This window comes from Panthera tigris, chromosome A3 (genome assembly GCF_018350195.1).
Source record: "Panthera tigris isolate Pti1 chromosome A3, P.tigris_Pti1_mat1.1, whole genome shotgun sequence".
Classification (NCBI taxonomy): domain Eukaryota; kingdom Metazoa; phylum Chordata; class Mammalia; order Carnivora; family Felidae; genus Panthera; species Panthera tigris.
Window position 1 is genome coordinate 98,843,597 of NC_056662.1, and position 15,870 is coordinate 98,859,466.

The 15,870-nt window shown below is 43.0% G+C and overlaps 1 long non-coding RNA gene across 1 annotated transcript in view; it reads right to left on the minus strand.

Moving 5' to 3' along the window:
* Positions 1-11,392: 11,392 nt before the first annotated feature.
* LOC102952812 overlaps positions 11,393-15,870 on the minus strand; it is a 30,460-nt gene continuing 25,982 nt past the window's right edge. The window contains exon 3 of the long non-coding RNA XR_006215847.1: positions 11,393-12,595. This is a non-coding gene — a long non-coding RNA (uncharacterized LOC102952812). The remainder of the gene's footprint in view (positions 12,596-15,870) is intronic.

Below are 15,870 nucleotides of genomic sequence, written 5' to 3' on the forward strand. Positions count from 1 at the left end.
GCACCTGGTCTAGATTAGAAGGAGGAGCCAAGCTCTCTTCCTCACACTTGCCAATCCCCCAGATGGCTTTCCCACCCTCTTTCCCCTCAGGCAAACACCTCCTCTCCTCTGACAATATCAGATGCGTCAGGTCCCATGCCTTTCCTCACCTTCTCCTGTCATTTCCCTGGAATAGAAAAAGCACTTCTGGGGCACCTGGGTGGCTCAGTCAGTTAAGCATCTGACTCTTGATTTCCACTCAAGTCATGATCTCACGGCTTGTGAGTTCAAGCCCTGCTTCAGGCTCAGTGCTGACGGTGCAGAGCCTCCTTGGGATTCTCTCTCCCTCTTTCTCTGCCATCCCCCACCCCACCCTCAAAAATAAATAAACTTAAAAAAAAATGAGAAAAAAACACTTCTGTGTTTCTTCTCTCTACCCTTACTACACTACTTACACCACACATAAAGGAAAAAATCGGTTTCTCCTTTACTACGACACTCTACACAGAGAATACTCTACTTCAGGTCACCAAATGTGTAGGTTTTCCCAATCAAGCAGTTCTGTGATTCTCTGGACACTAGGTAGGTGTCCTAAAATTCAATTCATTGTGACACTATCCGCCTGAAGTTAGTGCAGACCCTATAGGTGAAGAGCTCAGTCCCACAAGGCTGCCGCCCTACCCCCACTTCAGACACCAATCCCAAGTCCAGCCTGGCAACGTGCACCTACTAAAACTGAACATAAGAAACCCAATGACCCAGCAACTCCATTCCTACTTCTATATCCCGGAGAAATTAGTGCATGTGTCCACCAGAGGACATGTTCCTGGCAGCTTTATTCATATTAACCAAAGAGCAAAAACATTCCATATGTCTCTCAACAGAATGGATAGACAAATTTAATATATTCACACAGTTATTCATTAAGTTACTCAACAATAAAAAGGAACCAAGTATTGATACCTAACATCTTACAATTCCATTTAGATGAAATTCTAGAAAAGACAAAACTGCTTTCTGATAATATAACTCAGCCAAACCTACCAGGGTGATGAAAATGTATACCTTGATCAGAGTCATAGTTACATGGGTGTGTACATGTGTAAAAAATCATCAAGATGTAAACTTATGATTAGCACTCATATGCATTTTACTGTATGTACATTTTATTTCAATGAAAAGATTCTTTTAATCCCATGAAGAGCTAAGAATTCCCAGCTTTTAAGGCCACATGCTATTAACTCAGAGGAAAGAGGTGAAGATTGTGTAAACAACCCCCCTTGAATATTTTCCCCACTTTGAGTGATCCTCCATTGGTTTTCTAATTAGTCAAATACTGGCCATCTACAAGGCCCTCCCAACCACCACTCTCTCTGATTAGTCTTCCTACATATCCCCGCCAAAGATGTTCTCTTTCTCCTCTCACCTCCTGTCCGTACCTCCCTATGTATCTGGACACATACATCACCTTCTTGGCTAGGCCAAATAGAGATGGATTCTTATTAGTTGAAGCCAGCACATAATACACAGTAGTTGGCACATAATAACATACTCAATAAACGCTTGTTGAATTGTAACTGAAATATCACCTGCCCTCACCTACTCCATCTTGGCCATGCTAAAGCCAGGCTACTATCAGGCCCCACCGCTGTCGTATTGCTGGTTCTACTGTGCATTGACAGAGCCCAAGCATGAGGGTATGGGAAAGTTACCATGGTTCAGGAAAGCCAAGCATCCTCATTTTCCTCCCAGAGCCCAGTTCAGGATACAATCCTACTACAGTGAGGGGAAGTACAGTTAATTCACAACTGAGGCTATTGACGGAAAGCTGTATGTTTCCTAGATGGCAACTGTGGGTCTCAACCAGTTAAAAGATTTTAGATGTTGGATTGCTGATTTCTGTGATATAGAGGCTGTGTTCTTAGTCAGTTTAATTCAGCATGCATTTTTGAGTATCCAGTGGGTGCCTATCACTGTACGAAACCTATGGCTGCTACAAAAGACATGAGCCAACCAACAATACAAAAGGCAGAATAGGGGCGTCTGGGCGACTCAGTCAGGGGAACATCTGACTCTTGATTTCAGCTCAAGTCATGATCCCAGGGTTGTGGTATCGAGCCCCGTGTCAGGCTCCAAGCTGTGGAGCCTGCTTGGGATTCTCTCTCTCTCCCTCTGCCCCTCTCCCCCACTCACATAAGGCACCCAGGGGTTCAGCATGATAGAAATTTGTGAGGGTGTTTTGTTTCAGTTTGGCTATCATAATGATTAGGGGACCCCCACTGACAGTTCATAAACAGGAATCAGGAATACTAGACAACTGTCAATACTAGACAGTTCCACACATCAAAGATTTGTACTGTGCCCTACATGACTCTTTAAAGGTTCTTTATTGTTGTATAACACAATTACAGAAAAATGCACAGATCATAAGTGTGTTACAGCTCGATGAATCTCCACGAACTGAACACCCCCTAGTGCTGAGGAGAGTCCTATACCTATCCTAACTTCTAACAGCATGTATACATTTTGCATACTTTTGAACTTTACATAAATGGACCCATGACTTGTAAATGAATCACTACGCATTTGCAGAGCTGAACTATCTCTTCACAATTATGTGACTCCAGCAAAAACTAATTCTGCCCAAATTTATTATACATTGCCTATTCCAAGAATGCAGCTAGCATATAACTGTAAATTGAGGGATGCTTTTTTGTTTCATTTTGTTTTTTAACTCAGAGCTTCACCAAGAGTTCATGGCACTGATAGCGATACTTTTTCCTGGTTTTTGAATTGTTGATACAACACAATTGTGTCAGTGTTCCTCTGAAGCTGCTGGATTCCTGGTAACGCTATGTGTAGGTGCAAACACACATAAAGTGCAGACTGCTTCTTTAGGTGCAGAAATAGCTGTGTCAATATTTATTAGTCAGCTTGTGATAGGTTGTACCGCAGTAACAAACTCCAACAATTTCAGTGGCTCGCAACAACAAGCTGTATTTTTTATTCATATGTACATCAGGTGAAACCCGATGCACATGTCTTTAGTCTGAGTGCCAAAGGAGCAGACCCTGTCTGGAACACGCTCTCCTTATGGCAGAAGGAAAGAACGGCGGAGCCATATGATGGCTTTTCAAGCTCTGCCCGAGTGTGGCACTTCCATTCACATTACACTAGCCAAAGCAAATCATAAAGCAAGCCTGACATCACTTGGGTGAGGTGCTGCAAGCCACATGCTATCAGGTTGGCATGTATAATTCTGTGATGGAGAAGGCAGGAAATAATCAGGAGTCATGATAATACAATGTACCATATATACTGAAATGCATATGCATATTTTTTTGTAAATTATATTTCTTTATTTCACCTTTATATTCCAATAAGGGCTTATATTACTTTGTTTTTAAAGTATATGTGAGAGTAGATTATATTCTCTTTGATTTCCACTTCAGGAGAGAGGAGTGTTATGCTACAGAAGGAGATGTTGGTTCTAAGGGGTTGGGAATTAGTGGTCTGACCCAATCATGGTAATTTTATTACCTTTGCAATGATTGACTTACGAATAGATACAGGTTGCGATCCTGACCAAGGAGATCCAAGAGGAAGCCTGTGGAGAGGGACTTCTGGGAAGTCCCTTCCGAGAATTCGCTCTTTAAGAAAAACATAAGAAAAAGCTACACACATCATTGTGTATGTTTTTGTGATCACATCATATGTGATATGTTTTTGAACCATGACAGTTATCTTGAACCCATGAAGGGAAAATGCAACACACTGAGAGTGGCAACGTGGAAAAATAAAAAGAATCTGAGTGGGGCGCCTGGGTGGCTCAGTTGGTTAAGCGTCCAACTTCAGCTCAGGTCATGATCTCACGGTCCGTGAGTTCGAGCCCCGCGTCGGGCTCTGTGCTGACAGCTCGAAGCCTGGAGCCCGTTTCAGATTCTGTGTCTCCCTCTCTCTCTGCCCCTCCCCCGTTCATGCTCTGTCTCTCTCTGTCTCAAAAATAAATAAACGTTAAAAAAAAAACTTAAAAAAAAAAAAAAAAAAAGAATCTGAGTACTTGAGCTCTTGAGCCACTGAGGTTTCTTGAAAGTGCCTTATCAGAAGCTCCTGTGTAGCTCAGTTGGTTGAGTGTCTGACTCTTGATTTCAGCTCAGGTCCTGATCGTGAGGTCGTGAGATCAAGCCTCATGTTGGGCTCTGCCCTGGCAGCTAGGAGCCTGCTTGGGATTCTCTCTCTTTCCCTCTCTCTACCCCTCCCCTGTATGCTTTCTCTCTCTCTTTCAAAATAAATTTAAAAACTTTTTTTAAAAGTGTATTGGGGCACCTGGGTGGCTCAGTTGGTTAAGCATCCAACTCTTGGTTTTGGCTCAGGTCACGATCTCACAGTTTGTGAGTTCCAACCCTGCATCAGGCTCAGGGCTGACAGCGCAGAGCTTGCTTGGGATTCTCTGTCTCATCCTCACTCTGCACCTCCCCTGCGCGCGCGCTCTCTCTCTCAAAATAAATAAGTAAACATTTTTTAAAGTGTCTTATGTTTGAACACCTTGTGTGAAATAATGCATTTTTCTTATATTGAAGAAATCTGTAGTTGACTTTTCTTACTTGCAGTTGAAAGTATTCTACAATGATCATGTGGAATGGGAAGTCTGGGTGCAGAGATACTGGTTAGTAGGATATTGTAACCGTCCAGGCAAGAGGTAATGAGGACTTAAATTAGGGAAAGGTCTGTGTACATCCATGGTGCTATGCTAGTAAATGTTTAACAACCAGCTCTCGGTCAGGGTGGAGGGAGGTACGAGCTGTTTTGTAGCATTTGCTGATTTCTACAGTGTAAATATTGCCAATTTTAAGCTGTCAAGAGTTTGACAACTGGATCTTTGCAAGTTGGTGCCAGTTGGCTCTAGCACACCGCTGGCTGTGGGGTTAGAAAACCAGGGCAGATACAAAAGACTCCGCAGAAGGAGAACTAGTAAGACTTCAGATTATGCGAGCAATACGGAAGTTGTAATCTGACAGGCAAACAGAAATTTTACTTGTCTATGTGACTTCATTTCTGTGTTTGAGGGGAAGACCGAAGCATCCCACAACCAGGACACTTCCCAGAAAGTACCTTAGGAGACACAGCGCTGCTTTGGAGAGAGATTCTACAGCCCCCAAAGAAGTATTATAAATTAATTTTATGGCTAACACACTGTACAGAGAGGCAATAAAATGAAGCTATGATAAAGCGGGTGTCTCTGGCACTGAGCCCAGGAAAAGGCAGGGTGAACATGCAAGACATCACAGTGTCTGAGAGCCCGTATAGGCAAGACCCTGGAAGCTGACGCTGGAGGGAGTCTGGGTGGAAGCACGTGGCAAGGAAAGCAGCAGCGTTGGCCAGAATGAACACGCTAGTTAGGGCCAGCCAAAGTGGAGAAGCCATCGCTAGTCATCAATCTATCGCTTTCTCTGCTTATTCACCCACAATTTAGTAACAGTCTGCTACATACTGGGTCCTAGGCTAGGTAGTTGCTCAGGATGCACAAAATGGATTCTCCCAGACCTCCGTTTGTCACAGGTAAGATAAACAGGTAACCTGGATTAACGGCAAAATACAGGATCATGGAATACTGTATTCTGATTTAAAAGTAAATGTGCATCAAGCTTAATTTTTGTCTCTGCAGTGAAATTCGGAAGACTAAGAGAGGGCCCTGTCGACTCAGCCCTGGCGTTATTCAGCATTTACTCTGAATTTCTGTAGCATTCATGTCTATTGCTGTAATGTTAAATCAATGTGTTTCATAAAAGTCAACAAGATCAGAAAGACTTGGCTATTAATTAGAAGATAAAAAAAAACATTGGCCCTGGGGTGTCTGGGGGGCCTGGGGGGCTCAGTTAGTTAAGCATCTGACTCTTGATTTCAGCTCAGGTCATGATCTCACAGTTCGTGAGTTCAAGCCCTGCCTCGGGCTCTGTACTGATGGCACAGAGCCTGCTGGGGATTCTCTTTCTCCCTCTCTTTGCCCCTCCTCTTCTTGTTCTCTCTCTATCTGTCAAAATAAATAGACACACTTAAAAAATTTTTTTTAAAAAAATACAAAAAACCATTGACCCCATGAATGCTATTTAAGGTTGTCAAGCACCCCCAAGCCATAGCTAAGAATTTTTCTATTGTAGAGAGATCCTATTCTCTAGGAAGGCAATTCTGCAGGAAAAAGCTCCCACTTTTGCATCAATGTAGCCCAAGACCTTCATCTCAGGCATGTGTAGCTAAAAAGAACCTGTTCTTTGAGTCACTGTTTTTATCCAAATGTTATCTCATGCCAAGCAGTCCCTTATTTTGTTTCCTGCTACTCAGATGCCAGGTTATTTGATCTGGCTTGTTCTTAGGAAAAAAATCAGTAGCGTATACAATGGTATCATGAACATTCTTCAGTTTTTTTGATTAAAAAAAAAAAACTTATCCAACCTGTCTTAAGCAAAAAAAAAAAAAAAAAAAAAAAAAGGATACATTTACTTATGTAAATGAGAGATCCAGGGAGTAGGTTTTACTTCAGGTGTGGCTGATGGAGATAGTCAAATGATGTCACAGGGACCTGGTTTCTCTCTCTCCATCTTTCAGTTCTGCATCTTCCTTCTCAGGCTGGCCTCCCTGCTCATGGTGACAATACAGCTGCTGCAGCTCAATACACTCTTCCCAGGTATGAGAACAGCAGAAAATAGAGACCATCTAGTTCTATTCTATCCAGTTCGAACAAAAAGGTTGGACCTAACTTTCACTAGCCAGAATTAGGTCAGATGCCCCTCCCTGACCCAATCACACTGGCCAGGACACAGCCGGGTTAAACCTAGGTCTAACGCCATCCTTGTTGTTAGCAGATGGGTCAGCCTCACTGGAATCACAGGAACATTGAGTAGAGATGGAGTCTATTTCTTTTTTTTTTTTAACTGAAATATAATTGACATATGACATTATATTAGTTTCAAGTGTACAACAATAATGACTTGATATTTGCATACACTGTGAAATGAACACCACTAGACTTAGTCACCATCTGTCACCATCCGAAGTTACAAAATTCGAGTGTATTTGTAAATGCAAATTCAGAACTATTATTAATAACAGGGTAAATGGATATGAAGCACCCAAATTCATCATTGTTCACCACTGTCATGTACTAAACTGATGTATAAAAGCTCCATATTAACCTCTTAACCCCTGGGGACTACATGAGTCTTCCCCTGGTGTAGACAGACTTGAACTGGTGGAGAAGACCTGACTTCTTTGTCATCATGGCTCTAATTCCCAATGCTCTTACCAAAATCCAGAGCTGAGGCACGGGTCCTGAGATTAAAGACACACACACACACATACACACACCCCTACATATATACGTGTGTGTACACGTAGAGAGAGAAAGAGATTTTTAAGGAATTGGCTCACACAACTGTAGGGGCTAGCAAGACCAAAATCCATACAGCAGGTCAGCAGTCTGGAAACTCAAGCAGTTCTTCCATGTTACAATCTTAAGACAGAATTCCTTCCTATCCAGGAAGCTTCAATTTTGGCTCTTAAGGCCTTCAATTGATTGGGTGAGGCCCACCCATACTATGGATGGAGGGTAATCTCTTTCACTTCAAGTCAGTTGATTGCAAATGTTAATCACATACCAAATACCTTCACAGCAACAGGCTGTGTCTGGGCACCATGGTCTAGCACCATGGTGGGCCAAGTGGGCACCCACCAAACAACTGGGCACCATGGTCTAGCCAAGTTGATACATAAAATTAACCAGCACAGTGCTTCAGGTCGTTTGTGATGTCATCCTCCCAGGTACTTGATTCCAGCAAGCATGGTCTCCAGCAAGAAATACAGAATGCAGGAGTCCAGTTCCCACCCTGACCTACAGCCAGGAAATGACCTGAAAGAGAGAAACTATATGAGAGATGGTGGACCAGAAATCTGGGAGGGGCCTCAGCTCTGAGCATTGACTTCCAAGTCACTATCAGGCTTGGATTGACTACTTCCAAACTTCTTCATGAGGAAGACGAAAAAGCTTCTATAATATTTAAGTCATTGAATTTTAGGGGTGTTTCTGTTATGCGCAGCTGAGCTCAATTCTATATAAGACCAAACAAACAAACAAACCCTAAGAAAAATAAAGAAAACACAACTCATTTACAAAAACAAAGGATGAAAGAATGAAGCATTACTTTAATGAAAGCATAGTTCAAGATGACAGAAATAAGACTAGAGAGATTTTTTTACTATAAATATAAATGTTTTAAAAATCTTTGTGAAGGGCTCTCAGATGAGGTCAAAACCATTTTCAATCATATTTTTTCAAGAAAGGCACATTGTTCTCAGAAAGAACTTAGGGTGTGTGAATATCAAGCAAAGTAAAATTCAAGCCAGAAAACAGTAAATAATTAAAGAGTGTTATTTAATATTGGCAGTCTCTATTTTAAAAACATCCACAAGCTTTTATGCACTGAATAACATCATAAGCATGCATGCATGCGCACGCGTGCGCGTGCGCGCACACACACACACACGCACACACACACACACACACACACAAAGTTCGCACATCGTTATAACTTAGTACAGTGCCAAGCCCAGATGGTTTCACAGATGATTTCTTTCAAAGCTGAAAGAAAGCAATAACTTCAACACCTCAAAATTTGTTTCAGTAGCTAGAAAAGGACATATGTCTACCAATACATTTTACAAAGCCAAAAAGATCCTGAAAACAAAATGTACTATGAATATTGTTGCAAAATTCTAAATAAAATACATACCAGGAAACTTAATCAGGAAGTACATTAAAATAGTACCACTGCAATGCTGCTAATTAAAGTTTATTACAACAATGCCAGGATATTTCAGTATCAGGAAATCTATTGTCATAATTTAGCAAGTTAATTGGTAAAAGGAAAAAAGTATATATATATATATATATATATATATATATATATATATATATATATCTTGATGTGAGCCCAAAAGTCTGCTTTTATGAATTTCAAAAGCTATATCTGATTTTTAAAAGTTCTTGGTAAACTAATAATAGGTGAATTATTTCTTAATAGAATATAAAAATATCTGGTTCATACTAGCAGCCAACGTATTATTCAACAGTGAAACAGAGTAACTCCCACTATAATCTTCATCAACCTCATAAATAAAATAAACACTTATAGGGCCACCTGGTTGGTTCTGCCAGTTAAGCATGGGACTCTTTATTTCAGCTCAAGTCATGATCTCACCGTTAGTGGGTTCAAATCCGGTGTCAGGCTCTGTGCTGACAGCACAGACCCTGCTTGGGATTCTCTCTCTCCTTCTCTCTCTGACCCTCCCCCCCTCATATGCACACACTCTCTCTCTCTCTCTCAAAATAAATAAACCTTAAAAAATAAAATAAACAATCATAATAACATCCTCAAGTAACTGTTATAAAGAGATCTCTAGAAACTATTGCTGCTTTATTAAACTGCAAAAGCAATGTCCTTACTAGGCACAAAGCAGATCTGTAGGTGCCTCCCTCATTTCCACCCCACAGGCTACCTTCTTCCAACCAGATTGCTCCCCCAGGCCCTTTAAAAAAATTCCAGAGACCCTAGTAATGATAGAAACAAGGCAGATGAATAGCCCTTTAGCCACGGCTGTTCTCATGGTTAATGCCCAGCTCCTCCTGGAGGTGCCAGAGCGGTAGGTGGGTCTCTCCAGCTTCCCCCTCTTCTGACCACAGGCTCAGGGTGCTGAGGGGGCTCTTTCCAGAACCTCTCCTGGAGTCCAGCCCACCCAGACCCCAGGCCTAATCAATGGCCTTCCCAAGCCAGGAGGGTGCACAGACTGATCCAGGGCAGGTCTAGGCAAGTGGGATGCACAGAGCTGTTATTTTACAGCTTAAGCATCATGAGAGGGTCTGATGACTCAGCCAGCAATTTCTTGAGCCAACATCATCCATGTGGTAAGGAACTGAGAGGTAAGGAACTAAGGGTATTCGGAATTAGCTGTGGGGGCAGAATGGGGTACAAATGCACCTCAAGCCGGCCTCTACTGGGTTCATGAGATCCAAGGACCATTTGGAACAAAGAAAAGCTTGCGATCCAAAAGTGCCAGAGATGTGTGCATAACCCTCCTCCCCAGTCACCACCCGCCTGCGATATGGAGGCCCCAGAGGACTAGACGGGCGCCATCTGGTGGCGCTCCGTGGAGGTGTGCGTGACCCCAGTAACTTAAATCACGCTGAGTACCGGCTCCCTGGCTGGAGGCGGCAGCGCACAACTCCTAAAACACCAGGGGAAGCCATTCTCAAAGATTCTGAAGTGAAGTCGCCCCTTGGAGTGAAGCGGTGCTGTGGTCCTGACTCTGTCGGCCTTTGAGGTACCCACAACCCAGGGGAGGGGAGGGTCACCCCTGAGCTGGCTCTTGAATGAGGTGAGGAAGGGGAGAAAGGGCCTTCCTGACAAAGGGCATGTGACCGGGACAAATGTTGTAGAGGGGCTTGGCACGTTCCGTGGCTAGAGTGTAAGTGCCTGGGGACCAGGTGGGAGATGGGGAGGAAAAGGATGGAAATAGCTGTGAAGGGTCCCCAGCGCCTGGGCGCCTGGCAGGGAGTTTGGACTTTATCCTGGGCCAGGCATTTTAAATCTAAGTAGCATGCTGATGTACATGGTCAGGCCAGCACTGTGTTATAAGAAAATGTGAATTGGAATGCTGTCAAGAGGACACTGTGCTCTCACCAGACCCCACCGCTCCCTGTCGTCTGCCCCTACCCTCAGCTTCATCGGTATACACCACTTCCCCAGCCCCTGAAGCCTGTGCGTTTATGACCCTGTAAGGTCATGGGGTGCTGGTTCCAGATGGCACACCCAGGAACTGACAGAAAAGAGACATACTGCCAGTGGCAGGAGGGTGTGTGAGAAATAAGCCCACTGACCCAATCAAAGGAGGGACGCAGAGACTTGGAGCACAGTGAAGGGAGGCTTTAAGCAACGTTCTTGCAAGAGCGGGTATCTGATGGACAGGCATACTCGGGCAGTTACAGCAGGCAATTTATCTCCCAACATGCAAGTCCCTCCCCTGATTTCTCACTGGCTGAGTACTACAGAGGTGACAGCCTTACCTGGACATTGTCTATGCCCATATAAGGCAAAAAGTAGTCTAATTGGAACAAATGTACATTTCCTGAGGTGACTTAAAGACTTTCAGTCCCGGGGCGCCTGGGTGGCTCGGTCGGTTAAGCGTCCGACTTCGGCTCAGGTCATGATCTCACGGTCCGTGGGTTCGAGCTCCGCATCGGGCTCTGTGCTGACAGCTCAGAGCCTGGAGCCTGTTTCAGATTCTGTGTCTCCCTCTCTCTCTGACCCTCCCCCGTTCATGCTCTGTCTGTCTCTGTCTCAAAAATAAATAAACGTTAAAAAAAAAAAAATTAAAAAAAAAAAAGACTTTCAGTCCCTCCTTTGTTCTTCGGCACGTGCTCATTGCAGAGCCCATGAAAATAAGCCTCTGAGATGGAGGGGGAAAAAGAACCAGGAAGTGAAGTGCCTCCGGGTTTGGGACTCCGCTGGGGGGAGAGGGGGAGGCGGTTTCATATATATTTCCAATAGGTTGTAAACCTACTGTTAACTAGACAGCACAGTTTTTGTTTGGAATTTCTGAAAATGGATTATCTCACTTACTCCTCACAGGTGTGACATCAGCCTCTAATCCTTCACACTGGATGATGTGGGGGCGGGGGTCAGGTGCTGGCCCCCCCCCCCCATCATCATCACTCTGTAATGACATGAGAGGCCCAGGCTCTCAAGGAAAGGCCGCCCCCTGGCCCCTAGCCAGGCCCTGGACACGAGGCACAGCGGTACTGTCTTCCTGTCCTTGCTTCAGATCAACACTGTCTGGGTCGCCTCTGTTTTAAAGATTGCCTCTTCCTCCCTGGCTCAGGATTTCATTCTCTTTGACTCTGTCCTCCCTCAGGGAAGCACTGGATGTTTTAGAGGGAGACCAGACCTCCCCCCATGAAGGGTCAGAGGTACACCAAGGCACTCAAACCACTAGCCCTCAGGCAGCCATATGCAGGTTCCAGGTACAGAAGGGCCGAGGTGGCAGCCAGTGTGCCTTGGAAGGGGGAAAGAATGCCATCTGGTGGCCATTTCTGAAACACAGAGGACTGGAATGCATTGTATTTTGTTCTGATTCTGTCCCAAGATCTTGAGCAAAGTAGAAAAAAGCCAGAGAGTAGTGGAGTACCTAAGGGCCACCAGTATCTAACGGCCAGAGCGGAAACGACAAATTCAAAACATTCCCTCTTCTCTGGCCACAACTGACCTCCCCTCCGTTCCCCTGTCACGGATCCCCCTCCAATGTTATTCCTCTGTCTGAATGCCCCTCTCTCCCTCCAGGCAGGAACCTGCTCTTCCTCGGAGACCAGGCTCAAAGGTGATCTCTCCATGTTCCAGTGTAGCTAATGCCTTCCTCCTGTGCTCTCCTAAACATAGCCAAACCAGTCCTGCACTCCTGGCTGTGCGGGGTCACTCCTTGGCTCTGATATTGTCTCCCACACCGGGCGCAGTATTCTTCCTTGAGGAGTGCTAAGAAGCTTCTCATCCCTCGACTGGTGTCAGAGTGAGTCCTGTGGGTCAAATGACGCGAGAGGTGTTCAGAGGAGTGAGATCCCAAGTTCTCATTGCTGTTCCCTCCCCTTTTTTTTTTTTTAATTTTTTAAAATATTTATTTGTTTTTGAGAGACAGAGAGACATAGTGTGAGCAGGGGAGGGGCAGAGAGAGAGAGAGAGACAGAATCCAAAGCAGGCTCCAGGCCCTGAGCTGTCATCACAAAGCCTGACGTGGGGTTCGAACTTACAGACCGATCCATGAGATCATGACCTGAGCTGAAGCTGGACACTTAACTGACAGAGCCACCCAGGTGCCCCTAGAGTTATTGAAAAGTAGACTTTGATTAATTGTAACAAACTCCAGCAAACTCTGGAGTAACCACTAAAGAGAGTTTGGGTGGTTTTTTTTTTTTTTAATATTTATTTTTGAGAGACAGAACACAAGCAGGGGAGGGGCAGAGAGAGAGAGAGGGAGGCACAGAGTCTGATGCAGGCTCCAGGCTCTGAGCTGTCAGTACAGAATCCCATACGGGGCTTGAACTCACGAGCTGTGACATCATGACCTGAGCCAAAGTCAGACACTCAACCAACTGAGCCACCCAGGCGCCCCTGGTGTTTTGTTTTGTTTTTTAATGTTTATTTATTTATTTTGAGACAGGCAGAGATCATGAGCAGGGGAGGGGAAGAGAGAAAGTCCCAAGCAGGCTCTGCATGAAATCAAGAGTCAGATGCCTGACGCCGGCTGAGCCTCTCATGTGCCCCAAAAAGAGTTTTTTTCAAGAACTATAACTGATATGTTAAGAGGAGAAAAGTAAAATTTTTTAAAATATTCAAAACCAGGGGCAGACCTAGGTGACTCAGTTGGTTAAGCATCTGATTTCAGGCCATGATCTCATAGTTTGTGAGTTTAAGCCCCACATCGGGCTCTCTGCTGTCAGCACGGAATCAGCTTCAGATCCTCTGTCCTCCCTGTCTCTGTGCCCCTCCCCCCCCCGCTCTCTCTTTCTCTTTCAAAAATAAATAAACATTAAAAAAATAAAATAAATTGGGAATGCAAGCTGGTGCAGTCACTCTGGAAAACAGTATGGAGGTTCCTCAAAAAACTAAAAATAGAACCACCATATGACCCAGCAATTGCACTACTGGGCATTTATCCACGGGATACAGGTGTGCTGTTTTGAAGGGACACATGCACCCCCATGTTTATAGCAGCATTATCAACAATAGCCAAAGTATGGAAAGAGCCCAAATGTCCATCGATGGATGAATGGATAAAGAAGATGTGATATACATATACAATGGAATATTACTCGGCAATCAAAAAGAATGAAATCTTGCCATTTGCAACTACAGGGATGGAACTGGAGGGTTTATGCTAAATGAAATTAGTCAGTCCGAGAAAGACAAAAATCATACGACTTCACTCATATGAGGACTTTAAGGGACAAAACAGATGAACATAAGGGAAGGGAAACAAAAAGAATATAAAAACAGGGAGGGGGACAAAACAGAAGAGACTCATAAATATGGAGAACAGAGGGTTACTGGAGGGAGTGTGGGAGCAGGGATGGGCTAAATGGGTAAGGGCCATTAAGGAATCTACTCCTGAAATCATTGTTGCACTAAATGCTAACTGATTTGGATGTAAATTTTAAAAACTTTAATTAAAAATTAATTAATTAATTAGTTAAATTAATTTAAATACTCAAAACCAGAAAAAGCAGAAAAGACGGGAAAGTTAAGAAAGAAAGAAAAGCAGGGACTCAAACAGGCAATTTGTACACTTACATTCAGAGCAGCATTATTTATGCACAATCACCAAATGCGGTGACAACATTTACCACACAATAAATGTCCATCAACAGGTAAATAGATAAACAAAATATGGTATATCAATGTAATGGATTATTATTCAGCCTTAAAAAGGAATTAAATTCTGATGCATGCTACATGAATGAAGCTCAAAAATATTATACTTTAGTATAGTATAGGGGCACCTGGCTGGCTTGGTGGAAGATGCAACTCTTGATCCAGGGTTCTAAGTTCAAGCCCCACATTGGGTGTGGAGATTATTTTAAAATAAAATCCTTTTTTTAAAAATCTTTATTTATTTTGAGGAGGGAAGGGACATAGAGAGAGAGGGAGAGAGAGAATCTTAAGCAGGCTCCATACTCAGTGTGGAGCCCCACACAGGGCTTGAACTCACAACCCTGAGATCATGACCTGAGCTGAAATCAAGAGTGGCATGCTTGACTGACTGATTCACCCAGGTACTGCTAAAAATAAAATCTTCAAAAAAGAAATATATATATATATATATATATATATATATATATATATACACACATATGTGTGTATGTATATATATACACACATATGTATATATACATATGTGTGTATATATATATACACACATATGTGTATATATACATATATATATATATGTATGTATATAGCACTATGTGAAATAAACCAGACACAAAAGGACAAATATTATGATACCATTTTTATAAGGTAGGTAGAAGAGGCAAATTCATAGAGACAAAAAGTAGAATAGAGCTTCCCAGAGGCAATGATGAGGGGGAGTGGGGAGTTTTTGTTTACTGGGTACAGATTTTCTTTTGGGATTGTCAAAAGTTCTGGAAATAGATAATGGTGATGGTCATACGACACTGTGAGTTTGCTTAATGCCACTGAACTGTATGCATAAAAATGGTTAAAATGGTAAATTTTATGTTATGTATATTTTACCACAGAAACAAGGAATAAAGAACAAGTACTATGAATGAAAATGTTACAAACATCGTAGGTATTAATCTAACTATATTTATAATCAATGTAGATGTGAATGGTCTAAATACACCAGTTAAAGAACAGAAACTGTCACAGTGGATTTAAAGAGACCCAATTATATGTTGTGTACAAGAAATCCACTTTAAATATGAAGACATGGACAGATTAAAGGTAAAAGGACGGGGGAGTGCCCCTCTACTTGCTAGATGGCATGCTGCCCAATTCATGAATTATTTAATAAAGTTGATGAGATATTTTTAAAAAAGTAAAAGGATAGAGAAAGACACACCATGCTTACACTACTCAAAAGAAAGCTGGAATTGCTACATTAATTCTAGACAAAGCAGACTTCGAACAGGAAGAATCAGAGATAAAGATGTCAATTCTCCAAGAGGATATAACAGTCCTTAAGCCGTATGCACGTAACAACAGAACATTAAAATACAAGAGACAAAAGCTGATGGAACTGAGCTGAGAAATAGACAGTTTCACTGGTATA